Consider the following 16,444-nt stretch of genomic DNA (forward strand, 5'->3'; position numbering starts at 1 on the left):
GTAGCACTAAGAAAGAAGTTTCAGTTAAGAAATGTATAAAGGAGGCACCCACTTCCAGGTAAACCAGTTTATACTGAGAAAGGCATTCCGGAAGCGAGGAGGGGACCACGTGCTGGGCTCTCATATTTCTTTCCTGAAGAATTAGGTAGTAAGTTAGTGCAGGCTTTTACCTCTTTCCATTCTAACTATAGTTAAGTGTCTACGAGCTGATTCAAATGGCCACCTGAAAATCCTCCCTGTCTTGTGAATTAGAACAGTTCCACCCTTACTGAAGCCATCAAGAATTGAATAATTCCACTGTCTCAACTTCCAGCTGACTGTTAGCTATTTCTGCAGGACAACATTACCAGGTTGGTCTACAACAGTACTCTAAACTGGCATGGTCCCCAGAAACTCTTCCTCAGAACATTACAGCCAATTAAGCTGAAAATTATTAACTACTGGGAAAATACCCCAGGATGAATGAAGAGGCATATTAGGAACTGGCAAAAAAACAGTTTCTGATATGTTCACATCCCATCAAATATTTTTATACAAATCATCCATTCTACAATAAAGGCTTAGAATAGATAGCCTTTTCCAGGGGCCTGATTTTGAGTTCTGGTGCCACCTAGTGGAACGGAGGAGGAAAAGACGATGCAATAGAGGCTTGACTGAGTCACAGTAGATCAAGACTATCACCTGATTCATTTCCTTCAAATCACTTAGAATATAAAAAATACCTTTCACTTTCCTGATGAGGTACTTTTGAGGGCTCCCTATCAGTTAAAGGATTATCAAACCCCTACTTTCCCTCCAGCCTCTTCCTGGATATCCCTAGAGGCAATGAATTCAACCTGATCTGAGATGGCTTGCTGTATTTTCAACCACCTCTGGTAGAAAGTGTTTTCTCACTTTGGACCCACAGTTTCAGCTCAAGAGCAGTGTGAGTGGGACCTGGAGGTGCAGGTTCAGTGCACAAACCCAGAGAAAGTTGAGTTCACATTTCAGCTCTGCAACCTTCTAGCTGTGACACAGGACACATGACAAGCTCCCTAGGTCTCAGTTTTTTTTCACCTATAAAGTTGGGAATAATGCCCATTATCATATCTGTGTTGTGAGTCAGCTGGTAGGTGTGAAAGTGCTTAAAATAGCATGTCATACAGTACACACTCTATAAGTGTTTGATTTATTATATTTATAGGTTGGGCAAGTCATCAAGATATGAGCCATGGCTACAGTAATGGGAAGAGATGAGAAGAGTATATTGAACAATAAATCTCAATGTGTATACCTGGAATATTTCACCTATAAGATGCTCCACTAGTTCCATGGGGACATAAATTCGAGAGATGCTGCATGATAGATAGCTATCTGGTGTATACGGCTATATAGATATATATTGATGGGTATAGAGATACGTATAAAGATATGTGGTAATTACCATAATCAAGGCTGTCAATTCCTGACATATTAACAACTCGCCTTACTTTGTCTAACTTGGCATTTCCTAAACCTATTTGACCCAAGAATCCTTTTTAATGTGACATCTTAACATCTTAATGCACATTTAGGGTTTGAAACTGAATTAGGGTAAATCGGAGGGGAAGACAAAGCATGAGAGACTGTGGGTTCTGAGAAACAGAGAGGAGGGCGTGGGGGTTGGGTGAGCCCAGTGGTGGGTATTAAGGAGGGCAAGTATTGCATGGAGCACTGGGTGCGGTGCATAAACAATGAATCTTGGAACACTGAAAAAATAAAATAAAAATAATAAAAGTGGGATCTTCAACTCAAAACCTTTAAAGACTAAGCAAATACTGTAACGCAGGGAAGTAGTTCAGGTGAAGTGCAGTATGGAACGGTGTGAGTTATGCAAAACCAGAGGACACACATGTCGCCGAAATACATTTCAATTCGGCTTGTGAAAAACACTGTGTAGACCAAAGAAAACATATCTGCAAGCTGAATCTGGGCCATGCTCAGCAAATCTGAGTCCTGTGGAGTGAGAAAAGAGGGCTAACTGTGTTACTTGGAGAAGAATGAATTTTTAGAGATAATAAGGAGAACTTAACAAAAAAAGATTGGGAAGGAGAGGTAAAAGATATAAAACCAGGAAAGGGTACTGTCCTGGAAACAAAAAGAGGCAAAAAAAAAAAGAAGGGTCTCTGGACCAGAGAAAGGGTGTCTTCATTTCCACTGCTGCTATTATAAAATACTATAGTCTTTGTGCTTAATACAAAATTATTATTTTACAATTCTTTTGATGAATTTTGAAGAAGTTTGATGAGTCTCACTGGCTACAGCCAAGGTATTGGCAGGCTCTGGGGGAGAATTAGCTGCCTATCCTTTCTAGCTTCTAGAAGCTGCCTACAGTCCTTGGCTTGGGCCCCCTCCTCCAGCAAAGGCATGTCATGTAGTCCTTCTCACATCACATCAGTCTGATCTCCTCTCCTGCTTCCTTCTTCCACTTAAAAACAAACAAACAAACAAACAAACAAAAAAACAAACTTGTGATTACAGGGGATTCACCTGGACATCTCAGGATACTTTATTTTAAGGTCAGCCAATTAGCAACACTAATTCCATCTGCAACAGTAATTCCCCTCTGTCCTGTACCATCCCAAATTCAAAGGTTCCAGAAATTAGAAACGGGCATCTTGGGGGAGCCATTATTTTCTCGATGGCAGACTGTAAATAGGAAGACTGCAGAGAGGCACTGTGTCTCTGAGAGCAAGGACTAGAGCTTCTTTATGCCCCCAAACTATCCATCCTCTTACTTGATAATAATGGGAGAGAAAGTTCAGAAAGGGGAAGGAAATTGAAACCTATTTGGCAAGAAATTATGCTCATAATTCACAGTGTGTGGTTCTATGGTGTCTGTACAAGTTAGAATACAGATGCTCCTTCAGGAAGAAGGATTAGAAAAAGAAGCCTATTCAAAGAGTAGGGGACCTTTGCCAAGCAGACAAAGTCCCCAAAAGCTATCCATCCCCCAGCAGGGGGAAGATGGTGTCGCAAGCTGATGCCCTGAGAGACTGTGCAGAGGGCTCCTACATCAGCCATCAGCTGCGTTCCTTTGCCTGGGGCACAGCCTCCTAAGGGTGGTGTGGCCGCAGGCAAGAGAGAGCCTGTATTCTGTGCTCTCTGGGAAACGTTCCTCAGCCACTGTCATGCTCAGAGACTTACTTCTTTCATGGCCTTTCTCAAACTTTATAGGATTTTCTCAGAGCATTTTGAACAGAACTCCAGAATAGCCCATAGCACATGTTATCTTGGCTTCTTACATAAATACCCTTCTTCTTGACAGTGAATTCCCTAAATACAAAGGACACTTAAGGCACTTTTTTCCAACTCCAGCCGAGTGTCTGTTTATATTGTTACATTTGCTACTGGTGGGGGTACATGAGAGGATTTTACATGGCATAAAGATAAATTTTAAAACACTGCTAGTTAAGGATTCGAGAATATATTTGTGTGTGTATATATGTAGATTCTTGGTATTCAAAGTATGCTTCTTAGCCTCACCTGAGAGCTCATGAGAAAGGTGGGAATGGGCCGCACCCAGACTTACTGCCCTGGAATCTTCATTTTGGTTTTATCCCTGAGTGACTTGCACACATATCAAAGTTTGAGAAATACTGATGAAGAATCAAACCCATGATCTGACAGGTAACACTGTGTAGAATGGGGCACATTTGAAAAAAGCAAGGCCCTTTATGCTGCATTTAAAGAAAAATAACACACAGGTGTCGCCTAAATATGGTGAACACTGAAAGAACTAAAAAAAAAAAAAAAAAAAAAAGGAGAAAAAGAGAGAGTGAGGGAGACTGAAATATAGAAAAGAGTGAACATGAAATATGACTAAAAAATGTGTGCTGAATTAGTTGCGTATTTAATTTTTTGTGCCTTTGGCATTATGTTGTTACACTTACGTAATAGGTTGCTACTTTTTTCCTCTCCACCTGTACCCTGAATCTTCTTTCCTTTTTCCTTCCTAAGTCAGTAACCTCAAAGCTTTGCCTTATTCATTAGATAAATACATATATGTATGGGTGTGTATATATATATATATTTTTTTGTCTTCTATACATACACGTATATGAATTATACATACACACACATATACACATATATAATAAGTATTAGTAAAATATCTTGTTTTATTCATTTCTTTACTCAGTGAGCAGATATTTACTGAGCATTTGTCTGTGCCAAAGTCTAGGTTTTGGTAAACAAGAAAAAAAATATACACACACAAACACACATTATATATAATAGCTAACTATTAGTATAATATCTCTACTAGAGATATTATAGTAACCTCAAAGATATTATATTATCCCACCATACCTATGATATCTGAAATTCCTGTAGGTATCTAAAATAATTCCCCTATTACTGACAACTAACAAACCCAAGAACAAAGAACAAACCCAACTATCCTCAGGTTTGACTTAATCATGCAAAGCACTGGGCACACACGTTACAATACTTTAGTTGTAAAGCTACGTAATCCTATAACAAAGTACTAGCTGCACATAAAGCAAAACCAACTGAGTAATGCAAACCCCACCCACATTCCACAAGTCCTAGGAGTGGAAGATGCCACATCTCCATTCTTTGGTAGGTCCCACCATTAGCAGACAGGGGTCCTTTCAGGCAGTTAGAGGCCAGGGGTCATATACAAGGGGTCAAAAAGTCTTTTGCTCTGACTGACTAAATGCTAGCTGCTGCTCTGGGGCTGTTACCTGGGGGCAATGCAGTCTTACTCTTGGAATCCTGGGCATTAATTGTTCAACCATATTATGCTTAATCTAACCACCATGAAACCAGGAATCTCAGAGGTTAAATGCTGAGCCCACAGAGGTTATTATTCTTTTTGGACTTTCAAAACAGTTATACTTCAGGAAGATGCTTCTCAAGATTCTATTGTCTACTGAGTAAATCTTTTTTGATGTAACACTAGGGATATTGTTAGTCTCTGTTTTGCTGCTTTAACACTTCCAAATACCTAAATGAAGTGATGTATGAATGGTGTAGAGTGTGGTTTTAAGATCAAGAGACATGGGGCATTTGTACCTAGAGAGTATCTTTCAACCTTTAAGAAAATCTTATTATTTAAAGATGTAAGGCAATTGGCAGTCAATACTTTATTCACTAGAGAATTGATTCCATAATCCAATGAAGATCTAGTATGAATTACCACTGAGGCAGTTTTATTATCGAAGACATTCAAGTGCTCACTTCTGTGCGTTATTTTGATGTAAAGTCTACAGTTTAATGTTTCTGATTCTTAAGTGCTTTATTTCTATCTTCTCATTTAATCCTCACAATTTCCATTTTACAGGAGAGAAAACTGAGGTACAGTTGATTTGCCTCCAACCAGTGTGAGGATAAAGTTCAAATTCTTAATCCTTTCATTCCTTCCTTGTCTTTAATTTAAACATTTTTTTAGTTCACGGTGTCTGTGAAGCATGAGTCTATAATATTAGGGGGAAAAAACTGGCTAGCTTATAGAAAAAATAAATTGAAACAGAAAGCAATTAATTTCTCTTAACATGAATGAAAGATGACCTAAATACTGTGGAGACGTGACTTCAAGTATGGAACTTTGTAGGAAAAAAAATCCTCTTTTTTGAATAATCAATTTAGCACTAATCTTCCTGTTCTTAATCTTTATGTTTACACTTTTTTACATTTGTTCTTAGAACTTGCTATTTTCTACCCAACCATGGGTATGTCATTATACATTTGTACATTCTCTCTCTTTTGCAGTGTGTATACTCACATGCACACATGCCATTATTTATTCATAAAATTGCTTTGTATCTCTTTACCTGTCTGTAAATCTCTCAGTTCTCCAGGGTTTGGAAGGGAGGTATGATCAGTAGAATGAACCCGCACCTACAACCAAAGAGATCTTTAGTTCAAACCCTTGTTCATGACTAACTGGCTGTTTGTGCCTGACTATCTTCTAAATGTAACATCAGAACCGTAGCAGAACCCAATAGACCAAGTTACTAGGAGGATTAAAGGCAACAAACAACAAACAAACAAAAAACAACAAACAAAGCTCCTCCCCTATGGAGGAGCTTTAGGACTTGAGTCTCCAAGCTTGTTTCTTGATGTGCTGGTAAAACACAGAGCCTAGTATAGGCTGTGCTGGTTAGATTTCAGCTCTCCCTGTCTCAATCCATGAGCTAGGACTCAAACCCCATGCAGGCTAGTCTGCATGTTCTGTACAGCCACAAAGTGGCCTCTTGCAAAGACAGCTTTCCCTTCAATGTGTGGTGGCTTTGTGATTGAGAAGTAGAGAAAGAAACAGGAAAGGGACCCCTGAGTAGCTCCGTTGGTTAAAGGTCTGCCTTCAGCTCAGGTCATGATCCCTGGGTCCTAGAATCGAGCCCTGCATTGGGAGCTGGGGAGAGAGGGTTCCTGTTCGGTGGGAGTCTGTTTCTTCCTCTGCCCCTTCTCCTACCCCCATCCTGTGCTTTTGTGTACATGCTCTCTCTCTCTCTCTCTCTCAAATAAATAAATAAAACCTTAAAAAAAAAGATTTAGTAAAATTAAGTTACTGAAAATCACTGAAGTAATATAGACTGGAAATGACAGCATCACTGTATATTACTACATTCAATAGAAAAATTTTCAAATCAATACTTTTTCTCTATGTTTATGGTTATTATGGATGCAATAATTTTTACAAGGCCATGGGACTTACACATGGATTATTTAGATTTCTTTCTTTTGCAGCTTTCAGAAAATTAACCTTTTTTTTTGCCATTATACTACTGTTTGAAGAAATATGAAAAGAGACTTTCAAATGTTTCAAATAACTACTCTGCAGACCTAATTTTTCTATATTTAGCATGTATGGGTACATTTATAATTAAAAGAACTTTTGTTTTAAAATCCTTTTTAATATTTTTAAAATAGCTTATTTTATAATACTTTTTGGGGATGATTTTAGCCATTGGGTAAAGCCAGCAATTAAAAGAAGGATCTGACACTTCAAAAAATAAAATACTTTTGGCATGTGAAAAGTCACACCTCAAACTTTAGCTGTTAAGATTAGCAGGGATAGTTATAGCTCAAAGGGTCATTACATACTTATAAAGGAAGTGTCACTAAATATAGTCAGCATTAAGAGGTGTTGAAGGGAAGAGTTGAAAATAAAAGCTCAAGATAACTTTTTGATTTAAAATTCTATTTTTTTGTGTGTGTTAATGTCATTTTGAGGAAACTTCACACTTTATTGCAACATAATAAAGAAATGAGCAAAGGTATTTAGCCCAAAGTAGTGGCCAGTCATTAAAGAGCCCATGAGACAGTTTGAGTGTTTCATCTTGTTCACCTTGTTGAGCTATTCAAGAGACTTGACCAACACCAGTCTGGTTGCAATACGTTCTTTTCTCACAGTTTCAACTGAACTACATAAAAATTGTTTCGTCCTGATAAGTAATCCAGATTTTCTTCACTATAACAGGGTTAATATTCTTATAAATATTATACCAGGACATTTTCATTTCTTCCTGAAAACATGTCCCCTTCAGGCCAACAATATAGGGAAGAGACAGGTGGGAAGCTGGTAGAGGAGGACCCCAGGCTCACCCTGTCACACGGATACAACACGACAGTGTAGATACCCCAGAAAGTGGCGCAAAGACGGGCAGAACAAACTCCAAAGCTAAATGTAGAGAAAAGGCCACATGGAAGAGAGGAGGAAGGGCAGAGACCCTCAGGACTATCTGAAGGAGGGGGGAGGATCCTGCACTTGAAAACAGACTATGACACCTAGAAGCCCACCTGGGAAAGGCAAATCCCCATGATACTTGGCTTTGAAAACTAGAGGGCTTTGAAAATAGCAGGACTTAAAACCTGGAATTTTAAAAATCAGTGGTCTCAGCTCTGGGAGAGATGAGAGGACAAGAGAAAACTGAGCGCTGCCCCCCCCCCCCTTTAAAGAGACAGCACAACAAAGAGCCTCTTGGAGACACAGCAGAGAAGCAGCAGTTTGAAAAATGCCCGGGGCAGGGGCATGTGGGAGAGAGTTATTTGCTCAGGGAAGAGTATGTCCTGAAGGGATAGATATCCTTGGGAGACTCCTTTAAGAACAAGGGAGGAGGCAGGGACCATCTCCTTCCCCAGCTCCCAATATAAACTCATGACCACCTGCCCAAACCAGTATAGCAAATACTCACTATCTAACTTGCTAACAACCCTGCTTGCCCTACCTGCACTTCAGAGTACCCAACCCCTCCAGTCAGGCCTGCCCCAATCCAGTTGGGCAAATCCCCAGCAATCCCCCAGAGGGCTGACACAAAGCTTACAAAAAACACTGTGCCCCAACCTGCATTCATTGTGGATCCAGTCCTTCCTATATGCTCTTGGCCAGAGCCCATCCAAAGTTGCCGAAAGCCTGACAGTGTGCAAGCAGCCCCAAGAGGGGCCAGCACCACTCCAAAGGGATTTCTGCCCCAGAGAGAGGGAAAGGTAACCACACACACCAGTCAGACTGTGGCCCCAGCAGTGGGGCCACCAAAGAAATGTCAGAAGTCCACATAGGGAAAGAGCCCTATAGTTTGGTGTTACTGTATCTCGCAAATGCCTGGTCTGACTCAACTCAGGCCCAAGATGGCTCCAGACTGGCCAACTGACACCACAGGGACCAAACACTGCCCATAACAGGCAAAGAGAGTTTGGTGACTGCATCAGAACACGTTCAATACCCCTAGGAGACAACTCTGAAGTGCCAGGTTCTGCTGAACAGAGGACATCACACTGCAAGGAACTATAGAACCTTCATAAAGTGACTGCTTTCAAGAGCAGGACATGTAGATGACTTTCCTAAAACACAGAAACAGATACAAAGGGACAAAATGAGGAGATGGAGGAATATATCCCCAATGAAAGTACAGGAAAAATCACAGCAACAGACCTAAGCAAAATTGAGATTAAATAATATGCCCAATAGAGAATTTAAAATTAATAATTATAAAGATACTCACTGGACTTAAGAAGAGTGGAGGGTATCAGTGTGACCCTAATGAAGAGACAAAAAGAACCACCAAAAATGAAAAAAAAAAAAGAAATTAAAAATAAACTAGATGGAATAAATAACAGGCTAGAGGAAGCAGAAGAACAAATCAGCAACCTGGAGGACAGAGTCATGAAAAGTAATCAAGCTGAACAGGTAAGAGGAAAAAAAATATGCAAAGGGAAAACAGACTTAGGCAACGCCGTGACTCCACCAAGCATAATAACATTCACATTATAGGATGCCAGAAAGAGAAGAGAGAGAAAAGGGAGGAGAAAATTTATTTGAAGAAATGATAGCTGAAAATCTCCAGAATCTGGGAAAGGAAACAGAAACCTAGACTCAGGAGACACAGAGAGCCTCCCCAAAAATTAATCCAAGGAGGTCCACACCAAGACACATAATAATTGAAATGTCAGAAAGTAGTGGCAGAGAATTTTAAAGGCAGCAAGACAAAAGAAAACAGTTATATACAAGGGAAATCCCATAATGCTATCAGTAGATTTTTTCAGCCCAAACTTTGCAGGCCAAAAAGGAGTAACATGATATAGTCAAAGTGCTGGGGGAAAAAAATCTGCAGTCAAGAATACTCTGTCCAGAAAGGTTCTCATTCAGAAAAAAGGAGAGGAAAAGTTTCCCAGACAAACAAAAGTTAAAGAAATTCATGATCAGTAAATCAGTCCTATGAGAAATGTTAAAAGGGACTCTTTTAATGGAAAGGATAGACCATAAGTAAAAGCAAGGAGAATACGAAGCACAAAAGCAGTAAAAATAAGTATATATGTAAAAATCAGTCAAGGGACTCACAAAATAAAAGGGTATAAAGTATGATACTATATACCTAAAACATGGGGGAGAGAGGTATAAAGAATGTGTTCTAACTTAATGACCATCAACTTAATATAGACTGCTTTATGCAGAAGATGTTATATATAAACCTAATGGTAACCACAAATCAAAACGTAATAGATATGTAAAAAATAAGGGGGAAGAAATCCAAGTATATCAGTAAAGCAAGCCAGCTAATCATGAGAGAGGAGAGCAAAGAAGAAAGTAATAGGGAAGAACACAAAAACAACCACAAACAAGTAACAAAATGGCAATGCATGCACATGTATCAATAATTACTTGAATATAAATGGACTAAATGCTCCAATCAAAAGATACCGCAAAATGGGATATATAAAAGAACAAGACTCATCTATATGCTGGGTCTACAAGAGACCCATCCATACGCTGCCTACAAGAGACTCATTTTAGACCTAAAGACACATGCAGAAAGAATTTGAAGGGATGGAGAAGTATTTATCATACAAACAGATGTGACAAGAAAGCTGGGGTAGCAATAGTTACATCAGACAAAATAGACTTTAAAACAAAGACTGTAACAAGAGACCAAGGACACCATATAATCATAAAGGGAACAATTCAACAAGAAGATATAACAACTGTAAATGTTTACCTACCCAACATGGGAGCACCTAAATACACAAAGCAGTTAATAACAAGCATAAAGGAAGTAATCAACAGTAATACAATAGAGTAGAGGACTTTAACACCTCATTTACATCAGTGGACAGGTCATTCAAACAGAAAATCAACATGGAAATAGTGGCTTTGAATGACACATTGGACCAGATGGATTTCACAGATATATTCAGAACATTCCATCCAAAAACAGCAGATTACACATTCTTTCCAAGTGCACATGCGACATGCTCCAGAATAGATCACACATTAGGTCACAAAACAAGCCTCAATAAATTCAAAAAGACTGAAGTCATACCATGCATATTTTCTGCCTACAACACTATAAAACTAGAAATTAGCCACAAGAAAAAAATCTGGAAAGGGCACAAATTCATGGGGATTAAATGATATGCTACTAAACAATAAATGAATCAAGCAAGAAATCAAAGAGGAAATTTAAAAAAATGGAGAAAAATGAAAATGAAAACACAATGGTCCAAAATCTTTGGGATCTGCAGCAAAAGCTGTTCTAAGAGAAAGTATATAGCTAAATACAGGTCTACTTCAAGAAGCAACAAAAATCTCAAACAACCTAACCTTATACCTAAAGGACCTAAAAAGAAGAACAAACAAAACTCAAAACTAACAAATGAGAGAAAATGATAAAGTAGAGTGGAAATGAATGAAATAGAAACTAAACAAAGCCCAAGAAAACAGATTAATGAAACCAGATCATTCTTTGAAAAGATCAACAAAATTGATAAAACTTTAGGCAGACTCATCCAAAAAAAGAGAGAGAAAGAGAGAGAGGTAGAGGGAGAGAGGACTCAAAATCAGAAAGGAAAATAACCTACACCACAGCAATACAAAGAATTTTAAGAGAATATAATGAAAAAGTGTATGTCAACAAATTGGATAATAGAAGGAATAGATAAATTCTTAGAAACCCATAATCTCCCAAAACTGAATCAGAAAGAAATAGAAAATTTGAGTAGACAGATTACTAGCAATTGAACCAGCAATCAAAATAACTCCCAATAAACAAATGTCCAGGACCAAATGGCTTTATAGATGAATTCTATCAAATATTTAAAGAAAAGCTAACACCTATTCTTTTAAAACCACTCAAAAAAAAAAAAAAAAAAAAAAAAGAAGAGGAAGGAAAACTTCCAAATTCATTCCATGAGGCCAGCATTACCCTGATACCAAAACCAGATAAAGAAACCACAAAAAAGAAAGGAAGGAAGAAAAGAAAAAAGAACCATAGGCCAATATCTCTGATGAAGATAGATGCCAAAAACCTCAACAAAATCCTTGCAAACTGAATCCAGCAGTACTTGAAAAAAATCATTCGCCACAATCAATTGTGATTGATATTCACAAATCAATCAACATGATACATCACATCAATAAGAGAAAGGATAAAAAGCATTTCAAAGTACAACGTCTATTCATGATAGGAAAACAAACAAACAAACACCAACAGATTTAGAGGGAGCATACCTCAACAGAATAAAGACCATAAATGAAAAATCCACAGCTAATATCATCCTAAATAGGAAATACTGAGAACTTTTCTTCTACAGTCAGGAACAAGATAGTGATATCCACCCTCACTGCTGATATTCAACATAGATTAGAAGTCCAAGCCACAGCAATCAGACAACAAACAGAAACAAAAGGCATCCAAATCAGCAAGGAAGAAGAAAAACTTCCACCGTTTGCAGATGACATGATACCCTATATAGAAAACCTGAAAGACTCCACCAAAATACTGCTAGAAATGAATTCAGTAAAGTCACAGGATACAAAATCAAGGTACAGAAATCTGTTGCATTTGTATATACCAATAATGGAGCAGCAGAAAGAGAAATTAAAGAATCAACCCCAATTACAATTACAACAAAAATGATAAAATATTTAGGAATAAATGTAACTAAGAAGGTGAAACACCTATATTCTGAAAACTAAAATACTGACGAAAGAAACTAAAGATGACACAAACAAATGGAAAGATACTCTAAGCTCATGGTTTAGAAGAACAAATATTGTTAACATGTCCATACTACCAAAGCAATCTGCAGACTTAATGCAATATCTATCAAAATATCAAAAGCATCTTTCATAGAATTAGAACAATCCTAAAATCTGTACAAAACCACAAAGGACCCCAGATAGCCAAAGCACTCTTGAAAAGGAAAAAACCCTGGGGGGAGCACAATTCGAGGTTTCAAGTTGGACGACACAGCTGCAGTGATCCAATCACTGCACTTTTTGTGCCAATACTGGCACAAAAAGAGACACATGGATCAATAAAACCTAGAGAACCCAGAAACAAACCTACGATTATATGGTAAATTAATCTTCGACAAAAAGGCAAGGATGCGCAATAGGAAAAAGACAGTCTCTTCAACAAAGGATGTTGGGAAAAGTGGAGAGCTACATGCAAAAGAGTGAAACTGGAGCACTTTCTAACACCACACACAAAAATTAACTCAAAATGGATTAAGGACCTAGATGGGTGGCCTGAAACCATAAAAGTTCTTAAAGAGAGCACATGCAGTAATTTCACTGACACTGGTCACAACAACATTTTTTCTAGCTATGTCTCCAGAAGCAAGGGAAACAAAAGCATAAATAAACTACAGAGACTACATCAAAACAAAAAGGTTCTGCACAGCAGAGGAAACTTTCAACCAAACTAAAAGACATCCTACTGAATGGGAGATATTTGCAAATGATATATCTGATAAAGGGTTAGTATCCAAAATCTATAAAGAACTTATCAAACTTAATAGCAAAAAAGAACCCCCAAATAATCTAATTTAAAAATGGGCAAAAGACACAAATAGACATTTTCCCAAAGAAGACATAGAGATGGCCAACAGACACATGAAAAGATGTTCAACATCACTCATCAGCAGGGAAATGCAAACCAAAACTACAATGAGATATCATCTCACACCTGTCAGAATGGCTAAAATCAAAAACACAAGAAATAACAAGTGTTGAAGAGGATGTGGAGAAAAAGGAACCTTCATGCACTGCTGATGGGAATGCAAACTGGTGCAGCCACTCTGGAAAACCGTATGGAGGCTCCGTGTCCCCAGCTGGATCCCCAAGGAAGTAGCAAATGAAAAAGCTGTAAAGGAGAAAGAAACTTGCGAATTTGCAGAACAGAAAGCTGAGGGGGTAAATAAAGCACAGTAAGTGAAAGGAGACTGGGTGGAGGAGAGATCCAGGTCATGGTAAGAGTTCTGGAGTTTTTGAACACGTGAAGATGACATCTGACTTGCAATTTAAGGATCACCATAGCTATTATGTGAGCAATGGCTGCTGGGAGAGGACAGTCAAAACAGGACATGAAATAGGAAGTTACTGCAATTCAGAAGACACGGTATGGGTTGAATTGAGGTGATCGCTGTGGAGATGGAAAGACTCAACGTCCTATCACATGTGCTCCAAAAGGTCATATTTAGAAGTAGAATTGGTAAGCCCTCTTGATACGATGAAAGACGAGAAAGGAATCATGGACAACTATAAGGTTTTTGGCTTGAGAAACTGGGTAGTTTGTGATGCCATTTACTTTACTGAGATGAGGAAATTTGAGGAGGAAGCAGTTTATGCAATGAGGCCAGGTTTAAGAGCCACATGGCCAACCTCGAGTGGACGTGTTCCATTTCTCTAAATGTAATGTGATTACTTGGAGAAAATTTGCCACTTCCCTCATCTTTCTAAAGTATGATTCACCTTCTAGCCCATACCTAAAACTCTATTCAAAAACTGGAATATTTATACTAAATCAATGTCTACAGCCCCTTATTTGCAATTCTGAGTTCCATCAGCTCGGAAAACTACTAAAGGATTTGTGTAACTCACTAGGTAGCAAAATTTACCTGCTCTTGTTTCACTTGGTGGTCAAATCCAGCCTAAATTTACACGAGGCCATTTATAGTCTTTATTCCTATTACACCGAATCCATCTTAGTGCAAAACCATTAACAAGTTTTGATTACAGGGTTCCATGCTAGATCCTATCGAGGTTACATAGGATATGGTACATGTTTGACATCTTTATAAAATTAAAAGAAAATAAAGATTTTTGAAACATTTCTGTCCCAAGATCCTGGAAAAGAGATTGTTTGTATTCTTCAACTTTAAAATGGACATTAATTTATTACGTGTTTTACTACTTAATTAAAAAAAATGTTATATCCCTTCCTGAAAGAAGGGCTTACAAAGTAGACTCTGTCCAAAGGAAGAGAAATTGGGAAAGCAAACTGTTGACATTATAACTTCTTAGACCCAAGCAGAGAGGACAATGTAGGGACTTCAACACAGTGGGTTTGAGGGCAAGAAGGCTGGCATTTTTAAGAAAGGAAAAGACACATAGATAGGTTAAATCAATTAACAGTTGTTTAACTCTAAAGACCAAAAAAAAAAAAAAAAAAATCGTGTCAAAAATCCTAACTGCTCAGGAATTAGCAATATGCAACTGCTCAAAACCTTAGCTTCACAGATTCTGAGCTGCATATTTTCTACTGGTTAACTTTTTTGAAATGGGGATATATCTTAGAATTGATGGAATCTTAAAATGGACTCTGACGAGGTATAAGTGATGATGTGTTACTGCTTGAGCATATTTGACCTTGGCTGTTGTTTCTGCCTACATGATGGGAAAGCTAAAACCTTCCATATCTCAATCATAAACTACCTATAGACCTTGATAGGATAGTGTTATAGTCGACTTGGGATGCTATAACAAAAATACTACAGGCTGGGTGGCTTATACATAGCAGAAATTTATTTTTCACTGTTCTGGGAGCTGGGAAATCCAAAAACAAGCCAGAGGTAGATTTAGCGTCTGGCTCACAGAATGGCTATCTTGTAGCATGATGGAAAGGGCAAGGGGGATCTCCGATGTGTGTTTTAATAGGGGTACCAGTGCCCTCATGAACTTATAGTTTCCCAAAGGTCCCAACCCCAAATACCACCATCACAGTGGGGATTAGTTTTCAACATACGAATTTTGAGGATATGTGAATATTTAGTCTATAGAGTAGAAGGTCTTGATTGCTACCTGAAATTCTCCATTTTCAGCCTCAGTAAAGATCAAGAAACATCAGCATTGAAACTTACAGAATGTCAGAAGCTTGAAATAAGACAGCTAAGACAATATCGAGGCATATTTTAGGAGCACTATCAGTGTTCCCAATGGCATTAGAGGGCAATATTTATGGGAAAATACAAGTATCAAAGACTTCGTTGGAAGTTATCCCAAGAGGTAAGATCTTGTGAAGATCTGTAATTCCTTTACTATTTTTGTTTTCCTTTATTATATACATATATATTTTTCCAACAAATATATATTTTCCAACAAATAATTCTAAATCATAAGAAAGCACTGTGCCATTTTAATTGGCTGATTTTTAAAAGCTATCTCTACATGAACTAATGGTGCATTTTATATAATTTCTTAGAGTTGATTGAAATACTGTTCCCCTTTGCAGAAAGAGGCTACCAGGACTTGGGGGGTGAAGAGAGTGACTGTAAAAGTGAAGATTCCAATCTCAGATTGTTCTTCTTTTTTTCTGAGTCCAGGTTCATGTTTTACTTTCCCTCTAGCCTTTTTCTGGTACTTTGCTGCTAATGCTTAAGTGGAGTGTCTATGTCATTAATTTACAGCATTTCCAGCACATAAACCTTTGAGTACAGCTCAAAGACTGGACTTTGGCCACAACCAACTTAAGTGGATGTTTTCCAAGGATAGCATATGCATAGAAATGTTAGGCTTTGATTTATTTTAACTTCTTGCCTAATGTAAAATAAACTTTGAATTTACATTCTTTGAGTCTTACCCGGCCTACAAGGTTTTCTTCTTATCACTTCACATTAAAAGAGGAATATGAGACCATATGTAAAGGTTTTTGATGTGCAAAACTGTATACTTATAAGTTGC

The sequence above is a fragment of the Mustela lutreola genome, chromosome 13 (assembly GCF_030435805.1).
Source record: "Mustela lutreola isolate mMusLut2 chromosome 13, mMusLut2.pri, whole genome shotgun sequence".
NCBI classification, from domain to species: Eukaryota; Metazoa; Chordata; class Mammalia; order Carnivora; family Mustelidae; genus Mustela; species Mustela lutreola.